The 15,292-nt window shown below is 44.2% G+C and overlaps 1 long non-coding RNA gene across 1 annotated transcript; it reads right to left on the bottom strand.

The window, feature by feature from the left end:
- Positions 1 to 560: 560 nt before the first annotated feature.
- Positions 561 to 6,160, bottom strand: LOC146194713 (uncharacterized). The gene is made up of 4 exons (XR_014705473.1): positions 6,112 to 6,160; positions 5,763 to 5,828; positions 972 to 1,064; positions 561 to 691 (listed from the first exon to the last, which is right to left on the bottom strand). It is a non-coding gene; the product is annotated as an uncharacterized LOC146194713 (long non-coding RNA).
- Between the last annotated feature and the right edge of the window lie 9,132 nt (positions 6,161 to 15,292).

The raw sequence follows: 15,292 nt of genomic DNA, 5'->3' as shown, positions 1-15,292 counted from the left end.
GACAGGTATTTGGAAATCCAGAAAGCTACAGCAGAACCTCACGAGTGGCTCTCAAGCCTAGAGCCTAGGTTGTGTATGCGTGAATTTTTGCGTGTCATATGTAAATAGCGTCTGTAAACAGCATTTGAGTGATTTTTTGTATATTTGGTTCTCGTGTTAAGACAAGGCAATAAATAAAAAAAAATCTTACTTTCTCTTTTTTTATTTGAAATCAGACATACGTTGTGTCTTCCTTGTTCTTCATTTCTCTCCCTTTTCAATGATTTTGTCTTCTGAAAATTTCCGGTTTCAGACAGCTGGGTCTTTATTTTCTTTGTCCTCAATCCGCTCAAGGCGTTTCTCAATGAGGCGTCGCTGAGCCTCTTCATATCACAAGCGCTGCTTACGTTCCTCAGCGACTGCAAGCCGTTCTTCGTGAGCTTGGCGCCGCTCTGCAGCCATCGCCTCCCGCTCTTGCTGTCTTTCCTCAGCCACCGCCTCCTCTCTTGCCGTCGCTCTTCAGCGAGAGCTCTTCTCTCCTCCGGCCTTTCCTGGATTTCAAGCACTTTGAGCCTTATTTTGTCCTCATGCTTGCGCTGTTCGAAAGCCAGCTTTCGTTCCTCAAGAGCCAGGTGCTAGCTTTTGATGTCGAGTTTCCATTTTGCTATTTCGTCAAGGAACTCCAGCGTTCTGTTGTTCTGCCTTTGGAAACCTGATGAGATGAATTGAAAATGAAAGCTGTACACTATAGCCCAAAGGCGATGTAAGCAATGCTGAATGTGTGCTCTAGCAATGTAACACATAAATTTTCTTAGCTAGATATACATGCACAAAACACTTAAACGCAGATTGCATTGGCATTTCTAAGTTGCAATTATAAAACAACTTTTGTTCGGCTGAAACCATCATAGCCTGCATGCTACAGGATTTCAGGAATAAGTGTGGCTTTTTGAAATCATTTTCCAAAATGAATGTGATGTGCCATTGCTCACCTCTCGCTGCTGTAGGCCGTGCATAAGGGGTCCAGGCCAACTTCAAGATTTTATGGGCTGTTGGCCTAGTAACAGCTGGAGTTACTTGCAGTTCTGAAACGACAAATGCAGAACGGCACCAGCGTATGCTTCATTTATTTCATACCATCTTGAAATGCTAATCTCTATCAATACTCTGCCATAATGTGCGAAAATAATCTCCAAAATTATGTTTTAAATACCTGTCTAGTACTTAGCATGCAGGTCAGTCTACAAATAGCGATTTGTTCGAACTACACCAGAAAAACACTTGAGCTTTTACTTGTAAAAATTCGGTAGTTAGCTATCCAATCTTTAAGTACAAAAAGTACAAGCCGCATATTCCCATATATGAGCAGTTGGAACGCCCCGCAGTGGTGGTGCAGTGGTAAGAAGCCCGACTACTGTGCCGGAGTGCCCGGTTTCGATCCCGACCACGTCGGCTGCGTTTCGATAGAGGCGAAATGAGGCATCCGTCTGTGTGCGATGTCAGTGCACGTTCAAGATACCCCATACCCCTCCACTGCAGCTCCTCTTTCTCACTTTCCGCCTTCACTCCCACATTCCTCCCTTCCACAGTGTGGTTGAGGTGTCCACAAAAACAAGTTTGACAGATACTGCGTCTTTCCTTTCCTATGAACCAATTATTACTGTTATTATTATTAGAACATTAAAAATCCTTGGAAATATGACAGTTCCTGCTGCCAATTGGTCCCAGAGAGATCACTGATGTATGGAGTTGTGCTGGTAATTTCCAATAAATATGCAATGCCCTACAAATATGCAGGGCGCAACAACTCAAATAAGATTTCTAGCAATTGTTAGAGCAGCAAAACCTTAGTTTCGGAGCAGTATAATCCATGTTTGCAGCCTCTCAGAGATAAAAAAAATGATTGCACTTTCCAGCACGAATTCAAATTTTGGAGCCTTAAAGATTGCAGAAACCTTACTTTTGGCACAAAAAATGAAAAGATGTGAATATCGTACTGTATGAATGTGATCAAAAGCAAATATGGCAGGGCCACCTATCACCGACAAGATGTGTACCTATTTTTGTAAATAAGGCCCCCCCCCCCATACTATCCCACTAAAAAAAGTAATAAAAGAAAGGAATGTGAGCTACAAAATTGAGGAGGTTAACTTTTCAAACTTCGGGGATCAAAAAGGAAACGAACGCTCGAACATATGCATTTTCGTTTTTTTTTTTTGCATGTAGCGCAGTTCGACAGCCTTATTCCCTGGACCTTATATTGTTTGCAAGGCTCATAAAAAGTGTTTTACTGTATGCGAAACCCACAGCTTGTGTTGTGCGAGGGTGGCTCCAGAAGAGCTCAATTCGAAGTCGTGACTGCGATCAGTCTGGGCCCAATAGTGAGCCCAGTATAAAAAGAAAACACAATGAATAAAAAGCAGATACAGAAAAAAGAAAGAAAAGAAAAACACAAATGTCAAATTGACAAATGGTAAAAGCAGGTAAGAAAGCAAGGAAATACAAAACTGCGCAAAAAAGACGGGACAAGAAGAACAGAGAGGCACACGTTGTCCCGTCTTTTTAGCGCAGTTTTGTATTTCTTTACGACGTGAACCGACTAGCCCAACATCACATTTTACTTAAGAAAGCAAGTCATAAGCAAAACAAACTGACGAGCGAGCGAGTCTTCAGCCCGTGATTTATGCTTTCTATGGCCTGGCGAAGACTTGGTTGTTTTAGACAAAATATTTTGATTCAGGGGAGGCAGGCGATGAATCAGAATATTAGGCTATATACCTCGTGCACAGAGCAGAATTTATAGTAATTTGACATTTCCAGCATCCATAAATGTTCATTTTGGCAGTCCTGGGCTCTACTCTGGCATTATAGAATTCAATAATTTTGCATTTTCCCAACCTGCTGGCCCCCGAAATCAATTACAAGTGTACCAACTCAAGTTATATTAGCACTAAAATCGAAGCCATAACTGACGCACTTCCTACACGAGACAGCATAAGAACAACCTTGCTGTACATGAATGACCCAGCAAAATACCGAAAACTTGCAAGAGACGCATCAAAACACTAGAGCTACACCCATTAAAAGTATTCAGCTCCTAAAACACAGTGTAACAATTGCTCCAAAATCACGAGTACCACAACTGCCTTTTCTAGTGCGATGCATTTGCAGGGGTGCAGTTCGCAAAGGGGCACAAATGGCGCAGCTGTTGCACCCCTGAATATGGGTGCAGCAGCTAAAGCTTATGGGGAACCTCTGGAAGTGATTTAATCCATCTTAACTTCTTAAGAGAATGGTGGAAATAGCATGCTTGAGTAATCACCAGCTAAACGATCTAAAAGTCACTAACAGTGTTCCACAAGGAAGCCTGCTATGGCCACTGTTGTTCTAAGTGTTCATCAGACATCGCCCACATCAATATATCCATAAACGTTGTCGTACATATATAGGGCGGATCTGCAACATACGATACGAACATGTTTGGAAACGTAAAATATAATTAGAGCAAAAAAAAGTACTTTTTGGAGGCTACTGTCGAGCACACACCCTGAAACTCTGCTAGGTCTAATCCGACTGGCCGAACACACCGCCCGGGTTCAAGGACTCCAGACTGCCATCTATACGAATAGGTTGACGCCTGTATCGGTTGTATATAATTTTATACCACCACCATATGCAGACAACTGTTTTATCATGCCTGGCACAAATGCGGACACATTGACAAATCAATGCAAAATCTTCCTGTTAACATTATTGTTGGGCTTGCAATCAAACAAACTTAATATAAATCCTTCGAAGACGACGCTAATTATTTTCCGTGAAAAAAATATATTTCTTAATTATACTTTCACCAATGAGGGCCAAAACGTTACAGTTGTAGGCTCGCAGAAAATTATAAGTGTCACATTCGATACTGGGCCTTGCCTTTTGCTGGCATATGCAAAATAATTTCCATGGTATTTGATATTATTGGATGTCATTTCAACGCTCCTTCTGATGTGCATTGAAAACAAGTCGAATTGAATCATTTATTCCTCAACTAATGTATTAAAGCCACAGTGGAGTGTGGAGTAAACAATAAAATAATTTTGCCATATTCCTTCCTTGGGGATATATAACATGCACTGAATTGGCAATTGCGGTGAAAATGCCTCAAAAATAAAACTTCTGAGCCTTTGCGTTGATTACTTACATGCTGCAATGACCTTAGAACTGGAAATGCAACACATATCCAGCCAAACATCACACAAAAGCGCGGAGCCGCACGAAAAAAAAAGCATGTGGGAACTTCTCACGCTTTGCCTGATGATGAATACATTCTGGAGAGGGGTGCCCGAGGACACACCACCCAAGAAGAAACGGTGGCTGTTTGGGAGAAGGGACATATCCATAAAGCCATTATACTGATCCATTAGAAGCTCAGTTCTACAGATGTTGTCCTGATCCGCTGTGTGTGACATCAGACATTCCCTGTGCTTTTGTGTGCAGATAGACTCCTTGTACGACTACTGCTACACTATTGGAGTGAAAAAGAGTTTGTATGCCTGCTCGCCCATTCTCAATGTCTGACTACAGGACCATTGCTTAACAATACTGTTTGATTGACTGGATGATTGACCTGGAGAGATGTGCCATGTATTATTCACCAACGTTTTGAGAGAGGGCTGGACCGAGTGTTTAAACGTTTGTTGCGGTGCAAAAAAAGACGACATTGGCCCCGCCGAGTCGAAAAAACTACAGAAAATTTTCTGATGTTACGACAGGATTTCTGTGCGGTTTTTGACAGGAAACCTGTTGCGACCACAGAACATTCTGTAGTAGCATCAGAAATTTCTGTAGTTACAACAGAAAAGTGCTACAGAACAACAGACAACAGAAACATACTACAGAAAAACTACAGAACTACAGAAAAGCACTACAAAACTACAGAAAGATCTGATGGTTACGACAGAACTACAGGATATTTTGTCGTATTTTTGACACAGTTCTGTAGTTTTTTTTCGACGGGGGCGAGGCGCGTCAAGTCTATCATTGCTGTAAGCTCCTTGCTCTTGACCTTTTGCTGTTCAAACCTTTTAAGTATCTATATAAGTCTTTGAAAATGCTATCAAATTTCATTGCTTTAGTTCTGTTATCTTCAAAATATGGTTCTTCTCTCAAACCGAGAACTCAGTCACGCCACCAAATACAGTGGAGGTTCAAAACAATAATGCATACAAGTATACATTCATAAACATTAGAATCGTCTCGTGAGTGTTCACAGTGAACATGAAAATGCGTAAATGATTTGTTTTCCCGCTCTTTTATTTTCATTTATCGCTGCTTTCATAAACCATTACATTTTATATAATGCACTGTTGCTGCTGCTGGTCCGCGCACAGTTTTGGCATGCATGCCAAAGCTAACAACCCCGTTCTACTGCAGCTGTTCTAAGCAGTCTCGAATTTTAAACTTTACTTCCGTTTTTATTTGTTAGTTTGTGGGGTTTAACGTCCCAAAGCCACTCAGGCTATGAGAGACGCCGTAGTGGAGTGCGGAAATTGACCACTTGGGGTTCTTTAACGTGCACTGACATCGAACAGCACACGAGCGCCTTGCGTTTCGCCGCCATCGAAAAGCGGTCGCCGAGGACGGGATTCGATCCTGCGTGCTTGGCAACAGTAGCCGAGCACCGCAACCACTGCGCCACCCCAGCGGGGGCTTTACTTCCTTGTTGATGTATTTGGAGGAATAAAACCATTTACAAAATTGTGCTGCTCAAATTAGTGGAAGTATGTCCTCACCCCTCAATGGCGCTGACTGCAGGCTTGGATTCGACTGCAGCGGCTCCACATCGTGCAGACTTGTGGCTGTGCCATAGAAGCAAGCACAAATGGAAAAAATAAATATTTCTGCACCCATGAGATCTTGAGCTGTTTGCCGGCTCATACACAACAGCATTGTGTATAGTTGGTGCATAACACTTTAATTATATATGCACGAGCTAGTTCCCGAGCTACACCTTGTACACTGCAGTAATAGACTGAACATAACTGAAATGAACAAGACTGATCATAACAGTGTTTTATAAATTGCTGCAACATGCTCAACAGGAACATTGAAGAAAGTAATATGGGAAATGTTGTCGCTTACCATCCGAGGAGTTGCCATGATTGCTTCCGTCATCATGTGTCTCTCCGGATACCATGTCGTTGAGGAGCTGCTGCGCAGAACTTGCAGGTTCCTTTTCATCAAAGGGAATAACCATACGATACAAACCATTGCTAATTAACTGGCCAACATATTGTAGGATCCAATAGAGTAGCTGAAAATTGTGCCAGGACCTTACCACAGTGCATACACTGTTGTCTTAATTCGCTGCAATGGTCCTTAACAAGTGTCCTTATTTTTTTTTCAGGTTCTTCTATAACACTGTGAGCAAACCAGTTCAGCCTCTGCCACTTGTAAATGCACGTAGGACTTTTTTTTTTTACGCAAGCTTGCCATAAAGCATAATATAGAAATTCATGTAAATTGTTTCTACCAGAATTTGTCCATCAGTATAAAATATCCAGCGCAATTCATTTCACATGTACACACTGCGACACAAGTTCATAAGCCTGGAGCAAAAAAAAAATGTTTGAAATGATCTGTTACAATATTTGGCTGTGGCACTGCATTCAGCGTGCGCTGCTAATGGTGCCAGACAATTGTCTGAGAACCCAAAGCAAATCATCTTGGAAACAATTTTCATTTACTGTGGCTCGTGACGGCTGTGCACATTTGCATGGACATTTAAAACAGGTGTGTGGCGTGTGTTATATTAAACTTCAGCAATGCTTAGTAAGAGAAAATGCAGAAATATAATGTATCTAAGTTGCACAACATGAGTATTTTTTTTACTGTGGGAAAACATCATCCACCACCACTCCTATTCGCAGCTCACGCGATCCGGAGGCACCGAGTCACGGCCGTTTCGAGCTTCTAAAAAGGGTCGTTTTCATCACATATGGTAATTGTTCCGCTTAGACCGTCCGCTATCTGGTCCGCTCGTCTGAACATAGGCCGTAGTGACTAACCAGAATAAAGTTCTTTTTCTGACGCTGGAGGATTCGTAAAAGCCTTTGCGAACACCTCCATTTCTTCCAGTACAGTGGAGCGCTCGTTCACTCTGGAGACCTCTTTGGAGACATCTCTTTGAACGACGCCTTCGCCTTGCGATGTGCAGCGCGCGGCTTGTAGCCACACTCCCGCGCCAGGTCTGCTGCCTCCTGGAGCAAGAGATCATGCGAGGTGTATTGTTCCTCTGTTCCGGATCTAATTTGGAACAGGTGGATATATCAGCATCTTGGCACTGTACGCAACCGTTGAAGATTGGAGGTCGAAAGTACTTACCTCCTCAAGTTCTTCATCTCATTTGCCACGAAGTGTAAGAGGATTAGGTCAAACCTTCCTCTTAGACTTTGTAGAGTTAAGATTTTTTCTGTGGCAGCGCACAATATGGCCGAAATTTCCAGCTACTTGCAGGCGTCGTGAAATGGGTCAAGCTCCAAAAACACTTTTCAGTATAATGATGTTGTCCCTCACACTGAAGCGATTACGCGTGATGTTTCTTGGCGCGGGCAATGGCTTCGCGGCCCTCGATGACGCCAATCCTTTTTTTTCTCCTTCGGGATGGCCGGCAAAACTTTGGGACGACGGGAAGCACGTGCTCACAGCAGAACCTCGTGGTCGCTAAAGGCCAAAATATTCGTTGGCTTGGCTTGGCTTCCCTCATCCTCTCTCTCTGTTGAATCTTGTGAGATATCGTGAGATCTCGCGAGATTAAGGCAAGCTGGACGCCCGGCGGCATACGACTCCAGCGCCTGTACGTAGCGGATGTTTTCACGCATGCGCAGTAGGCGTCCAATACGTCTACGTCCGTAAGTCTCCGGCATGCGTGATACGTCTCCGGTAAGCTAAATCTCTCTATTATCCAATTAGAGCAGAAAAGACCAGCTTCGCAGCTTTTTTTTTCGAAGCTAAGAGAGTGCTTCATGTCAGCAGCGAAGACATAGAGAAACATATTTACGTAAAGAGCCGACACATCCATAGGGCCCCGCGATGGATGGATGAATGGATGGATGGACTATAGGAGCGTCCCCTTTGAAACGGGGTGGTAGCAGAAGCTATCATGCTCATTTTTCTCCATATATCTTAATTATTGATTTAGAACGGTTAACTAAACCATCATTCTATTTATTAAATTTTGCTCCTACATTACTAACATTATGTCACTTCTCTGCTTTTAAGCCACCAATCTTCAACCGTTTTTTGCTAGTTTCCACCGCCGGTTTATTCACCCGGCCACTGTTATCTCTAAACACCAGAGCTTCAGGAACAGTGATTGCGCCTGCATCAACTTCCGGATGGATACCATTGCATTCGAGTATAATATGGTCAATTGTTTCACTGGAGTTTCCACATACAGCACATGCGTCATCTCTATTGTTAAACTTCTTTTTGTAGCTGCGTGTTCTAAGGCACCCTGATCTAGCTTCAAAAAGTAGGGCACTGCCTCTTGAGTTATCAAAGAAATCTTCCTTCCTGATCTGCATTTTCCACTTTCGGTATAATTCAACACTGTTTTTTTTTTCATCGAATTTATCCAATTTTTACCTTCTGTGTTTTTCATCTCTTGCTTAATGCTCTTTATTTATCCGTCCTTGTTACTAGCATACTTACTAGTTAGTTTCTTAGTTCTTTTCCTCCATTGTGAGTCAACGCTTTTTAAGTACAGGTATTTAAATACTTCAGGTGCCCATATGTTACTGTCCAATTTCCTCAGGCGTTCCTCATATAATATTCTACTCTGAGCTTCCCGTACTTCGAAAGATACCCAGCCCATATCTCCCTGTACCGCCTCATTTGTAGTTTTGCCGTGGGCACCTAGTGCTAATCGTCCAACGGATCTCTGATTTGTTTCTAATGTCGACTGTACCTCTGATTTTAGGCACAAACCACCTTTCCGAAAGTAAGTCCGGGCACCATAATTCCTTTTTAAATACCCCTCAATACCTCATACCTATTGTATCCCCACAATGCCTTATGCTTCATTATCCCGGCATTCCTTCGCCCTTTGGCCTTAAGTGATTGCTCATGCTTTCCAATGTATGCCAATCCTTCGTTTACCCATACCCCCAAATATTTATATTCTGCTACTCTAGGTATTTCAAGGCCTTGTATTTTAAGACCCTGATCAGTTGAGCCGTTGAAAATCATCAGACCCAACTTAACTGCGCTGAAACTGAAGCCTAGAGCGTCCCCTTCGTCTCCGCAATACTTAACTAGAGTTTGCAATTCTTCCAGACTCTCAGCTAGCAGCACAATATCGTCTGCATACATCAAACCGGGGAGGCGATGCTCTACCGCCTTTCCACCTAATCTATATGGCAGGTTAAAACCTAGGTTACTGTCTTGTATCCTCCGTTCCAGGTTTATCGTATAAAGCATGAACAGCACCGGTGATAGAAGACAGCCTTGTCTTAATCCTTTGCATACTTTGACATCCTCCGTACTTCTTATCCCTTCCCACGTAATTTCTACTTTGTTATCCCGGTATATTTTCTGTAGGAACTCTATTATCTCATAACCGATACCTTCTTTTATTATATTCAACAGGAGTTCCCTGCTTACGTTGTCGTACGCCCCGTTTATGTCCAGGAAGGCCAAATACAAAGGTCTATTTTCCACTCTAGATATTTCGATGCAGTGGGTAAGCACGAACAGGCTATCATCTAAGCGCCTACCATTTCTAAAGCCGTTCTGAAGTTCTCCGAGTATCTTGTTACTTTCAACCCATGCTTGCACCTTTAATTTCACCGCCTGCATGGTTAACCTGTACATTACAGATGTTATGGTAATCGGCCTGTAGGCGCGGCCGAGCAACGCCAGCGCCCCGAGCGGCTGGTCAGACCACTAATTTCGTCCTCCCAGAATTTCGGCACGTGATTTGCTCTGGGCCTGTTTTGGTTTCGATAGAAATGCTATCAAGTCTGGCTTACCTTTAGAAGTTAAAATAATCAACGACATATTCCAGAGTGGCGCGCAAGTGCTTTAAGGATGACATGCATACGGACACATTAAAGTCACGGATCGCAACCGCTTTAAAGAAAATACTTGCAAGGCTCTCGCAGAACATGAGCGCGGCTGAATTAGTTCATGCTGGTTAGAATTATGCGATCAGACCTGTTTTATTGTAATTTTCTGCCGTTATTGAGCCGCTTTTTTCAGTGGCACACAAGAAGGCAGTGGCTCCATAAAGAAACGCTTATTTTCTTGTTTACATATTGAATGGCTGAGAAAGAATACTGGATCTCACAGTTTATGAAATACATCAGATTACTAAGAGCAATAAAAATGAAGGTATGGTGAAGCACGCGGAGCAGTGTAAGGATGAAAAAATTCCGCATACCTGCTGTGTGTTGTTTCTCTAAAATATCACCCGTGAGAACAACAAAAAAGGAGTTTTGAACTGGTAGACACGAGTACGGAGGAAACAATGCATTCACAGCAAGCGCTGAGTTTCTATAAATCAGCCCTGATCAGTAGGCTCTTCAGAAATTTAAACACACCACACTGAATCCATAATTTTAACCCAATGCTACGCTTATACTCATGATCGCTGACAAAATTTTCCTCTGCCCGTATGGCAAAGGTATTACAGGGAGTCCACTGTTAACCACTAATAGCAGTAGATGTCGTCAAAATGCAGGCACGAACAGGCAGCAGCGCTTTTTAGACCCCAACGAGAATGCTGAGCCATGACAAGGAATTCGGCATGTAAAAATGGTGCTTACAAAGCGGCAAAAGCCCATGCATTGTTCAAATACAGCGAAGTGCACACCATTCACAAAACGATCACAAATGCGCAACACACAGTTCTTGTACTCCAGAATAAATGTTATTGTTCCGATAGATCTGAGCCCCAAAAACTTCTGTCTTAAAGCTGTCTTAGAAAAATACGCAATTGAAGGAATGCACGTGTTCTTTAGAAAAACAAGACCCAGAAGCATACTGTAACTGCACACTAAAAGTGCATCACGGCCCCTATTCTATCTTATACATGCAAAATACGTTCACGTTGGGAAACAAATGACTTGCCAAAATCGTTCTTACCTCAAAAAACAACAAAATTATTTCTGCAGACAAATGGAAAGAAGTTACCGGCCTAACGAGGTGACGTATTGAAAATCACGGTGAGGTGGGCGTACCCGGCGGCACATAACCGGCGCAGCATCAAGGTTTATATGGAAGGAGCACGAAAAGCATACGCTTTAATGCAAGCCGGTATACGTATGATAACCTATCTACCTTTGAAGTGGAGTGGAAGCAAACATCGCTATGCCGCCTCGCGGGTGGTTAGTCTTACTTGCTTGGCCGCGAAAAGGCCCGAGTGTCCGCTCTTTAAGTAAGTATGTTTCTATGGCGAGAATTCGACAAACACCATTTGCCAAGCACCCTATTAAAGCGGACGAATAAGCCCGACTTATGCGCCAAAGCTCACACCGCGTATCGACGCGTGAACGCCAAGCCATCCTTGAGCAAACTGAGGTTATGCTCCCTGATGACGCCATCCAGCCATCAAAGAGCTCATTGGCGGCACCAGTTGTGTCTGTGAAGAAGAAAGATTGGACACTTTGTTTGTGCATCGATTAGCGGTGCCTAAACAGAATAACGAAGAAGGACTTGTGCCCTCTAACGCACATCGACGACATATTGGACTGCCTCTGGAATGCGCCGTATTTCTCATCGAGGTACAGGAGAGGTCAAACGTTCCCAGGCCGCAGGTTTTGCTTCTGGTCAGCATATTCTGACATATGAGATCCCATTAAAGCTATAAATATTCTCAGAGGTTAGAATAATGCTTCTTCTACCCTCCACATGTATTTTGTGACTTGGGGCCGTCGTAGCTGCCTGACTATACTACTAAGAAACAGACCATGCGGCCTGGGAACTTTTGACCCCCCCCCCCCCCCTGTACTTCTCATCGATGGAAGAGCGGCTAATGGCAAATAAATATGATGAAAGAGATTGCGAGAAGACCGCATCCATAACTCCTCTAGTCTCAAGGTAATGCGCCACTCAGTCTCTGTTCTGTACCCGTGACGTTGCAGCGAGTAGTGGATCGCGTATTAGCTGGCTTGAAGTGGCCTATTTGTCTGGGTTACTTAGACGACGTCGTTGTTTTTGTTTTCTCTTCGATTTTTGAAGACCGCATGCGAATGCTTCGCGTAGTTCTCAATGCAATCAGGTAGTCAGGGCGAACGCCTAACGGGGAAATGTGGCACTTCCATTCCGAGGAGCTGTCCTTCCTGAGCCACATCGTAAGCAAGGACGGTCTTCGTCCAGTCCAAATCAAAACAACAGCGATGGTGTGCTTTCCACAGCCCAGGGACAGCTGATTCCACGGGCTATATGCGTATTACCACAGATTCTTCTAAAACGTTTCACACCTCGTCGAACCTTTGACGCTGCGCACGAAGGCGGACGTGCCATTTTAGTGGAAAATACCGAAAGCAGAAGCTTTCGACGAACTCATGCGCCGCTTACAATCCCCACCTGCACTTTGTCAGTTTGATGAAAACGGTGAGACAAATTCATACCAACGCGTGCAGCGTGGGTATAGGCGCCGTCCTCATTCAGAAAAATGTAGCGCTTACGCTAGCAGGTCCGTCTCAAATGCCGAAACCAATTATTCGACAACCAAGAAGGAATGCATTGCGACCTTACTGGCCGCGTTGAGGTTCCGTCCGTACCTAAACGGTCGACAATTAAATGCAGTAAGTGATCACCATGCGCTCTACTGGCTTGTCAGTTTGAAGGACAGAAACTTGTCCGGCCGTCTGGCACAGTCAATCTTACGTCTACAAGAATTCGACATCAGGACGCTGTACTAGTCTGGTCGCAAGCATTCTGAATCTGACTGCTTGTCACGGGCCCTTCTTGACGCTTCTCCGAACTAAGGGGATGACTGTGCCTTCTTGGGACTGGTAAGCACCACCAGTTTTGCAGAGCAACGCTCGGACCCTCTGCTGAAAGGCCTGGTGGACTACCTGGAAGAGAAGACGATGTCTGCTCCTACGCTCTTCAGGCCTTAGCTGTCTTCCGCCGCATTGCACAACGGCGTCGTTGTGTAGAAAATTTATTACCCTACAGGACTGCATACCTCCTTGGCATGTTTAAAGAATTCCGAAAGAAAATTTTGCAGGCTTTTAACGATCAGCCGACAGCAGGAGATTTCGGGATGGCACGTACAGCCGCTCTGGTTTGTACCAATATAGCGCGAGCGTCGACCTTACTGCTGGTCAGCGCTTTATAACGGCGATAAGCGTGCAACAAGTTGAGAGTTCGCGCACGCGCACGAAGGCAGAGCGTCGTCTGCTGCGCTGTTTGGAGAAAAAGGACGCACGCCCCGCCACAATATCAGTTCTCAAAATCCCGCCAAGCCATAGAGCGCACGCGCATGATTATTATGTGAGACTGCATGAGACAATTTCTTTCTGTCTTTTTTTTTTGCCTATTAGGGGAGGCCAGCCTGGCGATGCAAAGTTATGATAAGAAAAAATAAAAGGAATGAAATATAGCAGCGCATTGAAACTATTGCTTGGATAACGATAAACGAGGTTCCAGCCAGCTGTTTATTCAGCCTTGCAGTGTCTCGACGGTATAAAAAGGCATCACAGCTTTCAAACGCCCTCTTCGGCGGAGAATGCCTCCACGTGTGCAACTGAAACAACGCCACCGCGTCATCGCAATATCGCTTTGCGGCAAGTCTCAAAATAAAACTGCTAAGAGCGTTGGAGTCACTCAGGCTACCGTAAGCAGAATAGTTCACGCTTATCGCAATGAAGAGCAGATGTGTGACGCTCCTCGACATTTGAAGCGGAAGACAACCGAAGAAGAGGACCATGTCATTGTTACTGCGGCTTGTGTAGCGCCCTTAATGCCTGCTGGCCAATTGAAACAGGTTGCTGGAGTGGATGTGAGTGACAATTTGGTGCGTAGTGACTTCGAGAAGCAGGTCTTCGCAATCGAGTTGCTGCCCAGAAGCCAAAGCTTTCGGCGACTAACAAGGAGAAAAGGCTACAGTTTGCACGCGACCATATTGAATGGACCGTGGAGGACTAGGAAAATACTGCCTTCACAGACGAGTCCACGGTTTGCGCAAAAGGGAACCAGCAACAGAAAGTTTACCGGCCAGACCTCACGAGGTTGATTTATCAGTGATCATTTTTTTCGATTTAGCTATGTTTGGCTTACATCAATGAAAGTGCATGACATTTATTTCACGGGGTGGCATGTGATTATCAATGTCAGCTGTCACTGTTCAAGGAATAGATTATACAGCACAGGCGGGTGAAATGGTTCGTAAATAGAATTGAAAAGATAATCTGGAACAACTAGGCCTCATGATGTCTTGGCCTCCCGAGGGAGCGGACCTCAATATAATTGAAAATGTTTGGGGTATCCTCAAGTCCAAGTCTAAAATGAGTCTGCATGATGCATTGCCAGACGACTGGTGGGAAGCCGTGAAGAGTAAATGGGATGCCCTCAAGGATAATGTGGACCTTGTACCCGCACTCTTCGACTCCCTGCCCAGGCGCACCGCGGGTGGTGCTCAGTCCGGAAGACAATTTCACCGTTATTAACTTCTATGATCTGTGAGAGCAATGAGTCAACGCCTAGTTTCAGTAATAAAATGCTAAGCAAATAAAGGTTATTTCTTGAAAATACGCAGAAGTATTCAACTTCCTCTACTCCACTAAAAAAAATGAAAAACAACGTGCTTATACACCCCACGCTTCTCAATGCATTCATCGCTGCTAACCTGGCGACTACCATTTCCAGCTGAGGTGACCCATACAGCAAGCGGCAACCCTCTTGCAAAAAAAAGGGAGGGGGGATGCTCAACGATTCGTGGCTCCGTGTCTTTGCTCTTCAAGTAGTTCAGGAGTGAGCGAGTAAACCTTGCTGAATTAGGACAAGTGGGTCTTCGTCCAGAGCCACAAAAAACCGAAATATGATAACGCGCAAGGAGGCATCCTCCGCTTAAGGGCACGTCTGAAAGCTCCGGTGCCGTCTAGACACTGAAATACCGATTAAACAGCTGGTCGGTGCCACTTTTATCGTTATCTAGGCAATTGTTTCCATCTACTTCTGCGTTCCCTTCTTTTTATTTTTTCTTATCTTCGCTCTGCTTTGCCAGTGCGGCCAACGTATTAGTCAAAGAGACGGCATTACGTCTCAGTCATATTTTATTCATGCGCATGTGCTCCACTGCATGCCCGGCGTG

The sequence above is a fragment of the Amblyomma maculatum genome, chromosome 3 (assembly GCF_055883805.1).
Source record: "Amblyomma maculatum isolate TAMU_Amacu chromosome 3, ASM5588380v1, whole genome shotgun sequence".
Taxonomy (NCBI): domain Eukaryota; kingdom Metazoa; phylum Arthropoda; class Arachnida; order Ixodida; family Ixodidae; genus Amblyomma; species Amblyomma maculatum.
Note: the sequence above shows the minus strand (reverse complement) of the source record. Positions and strands in the feature narration are given on the sequence as shown.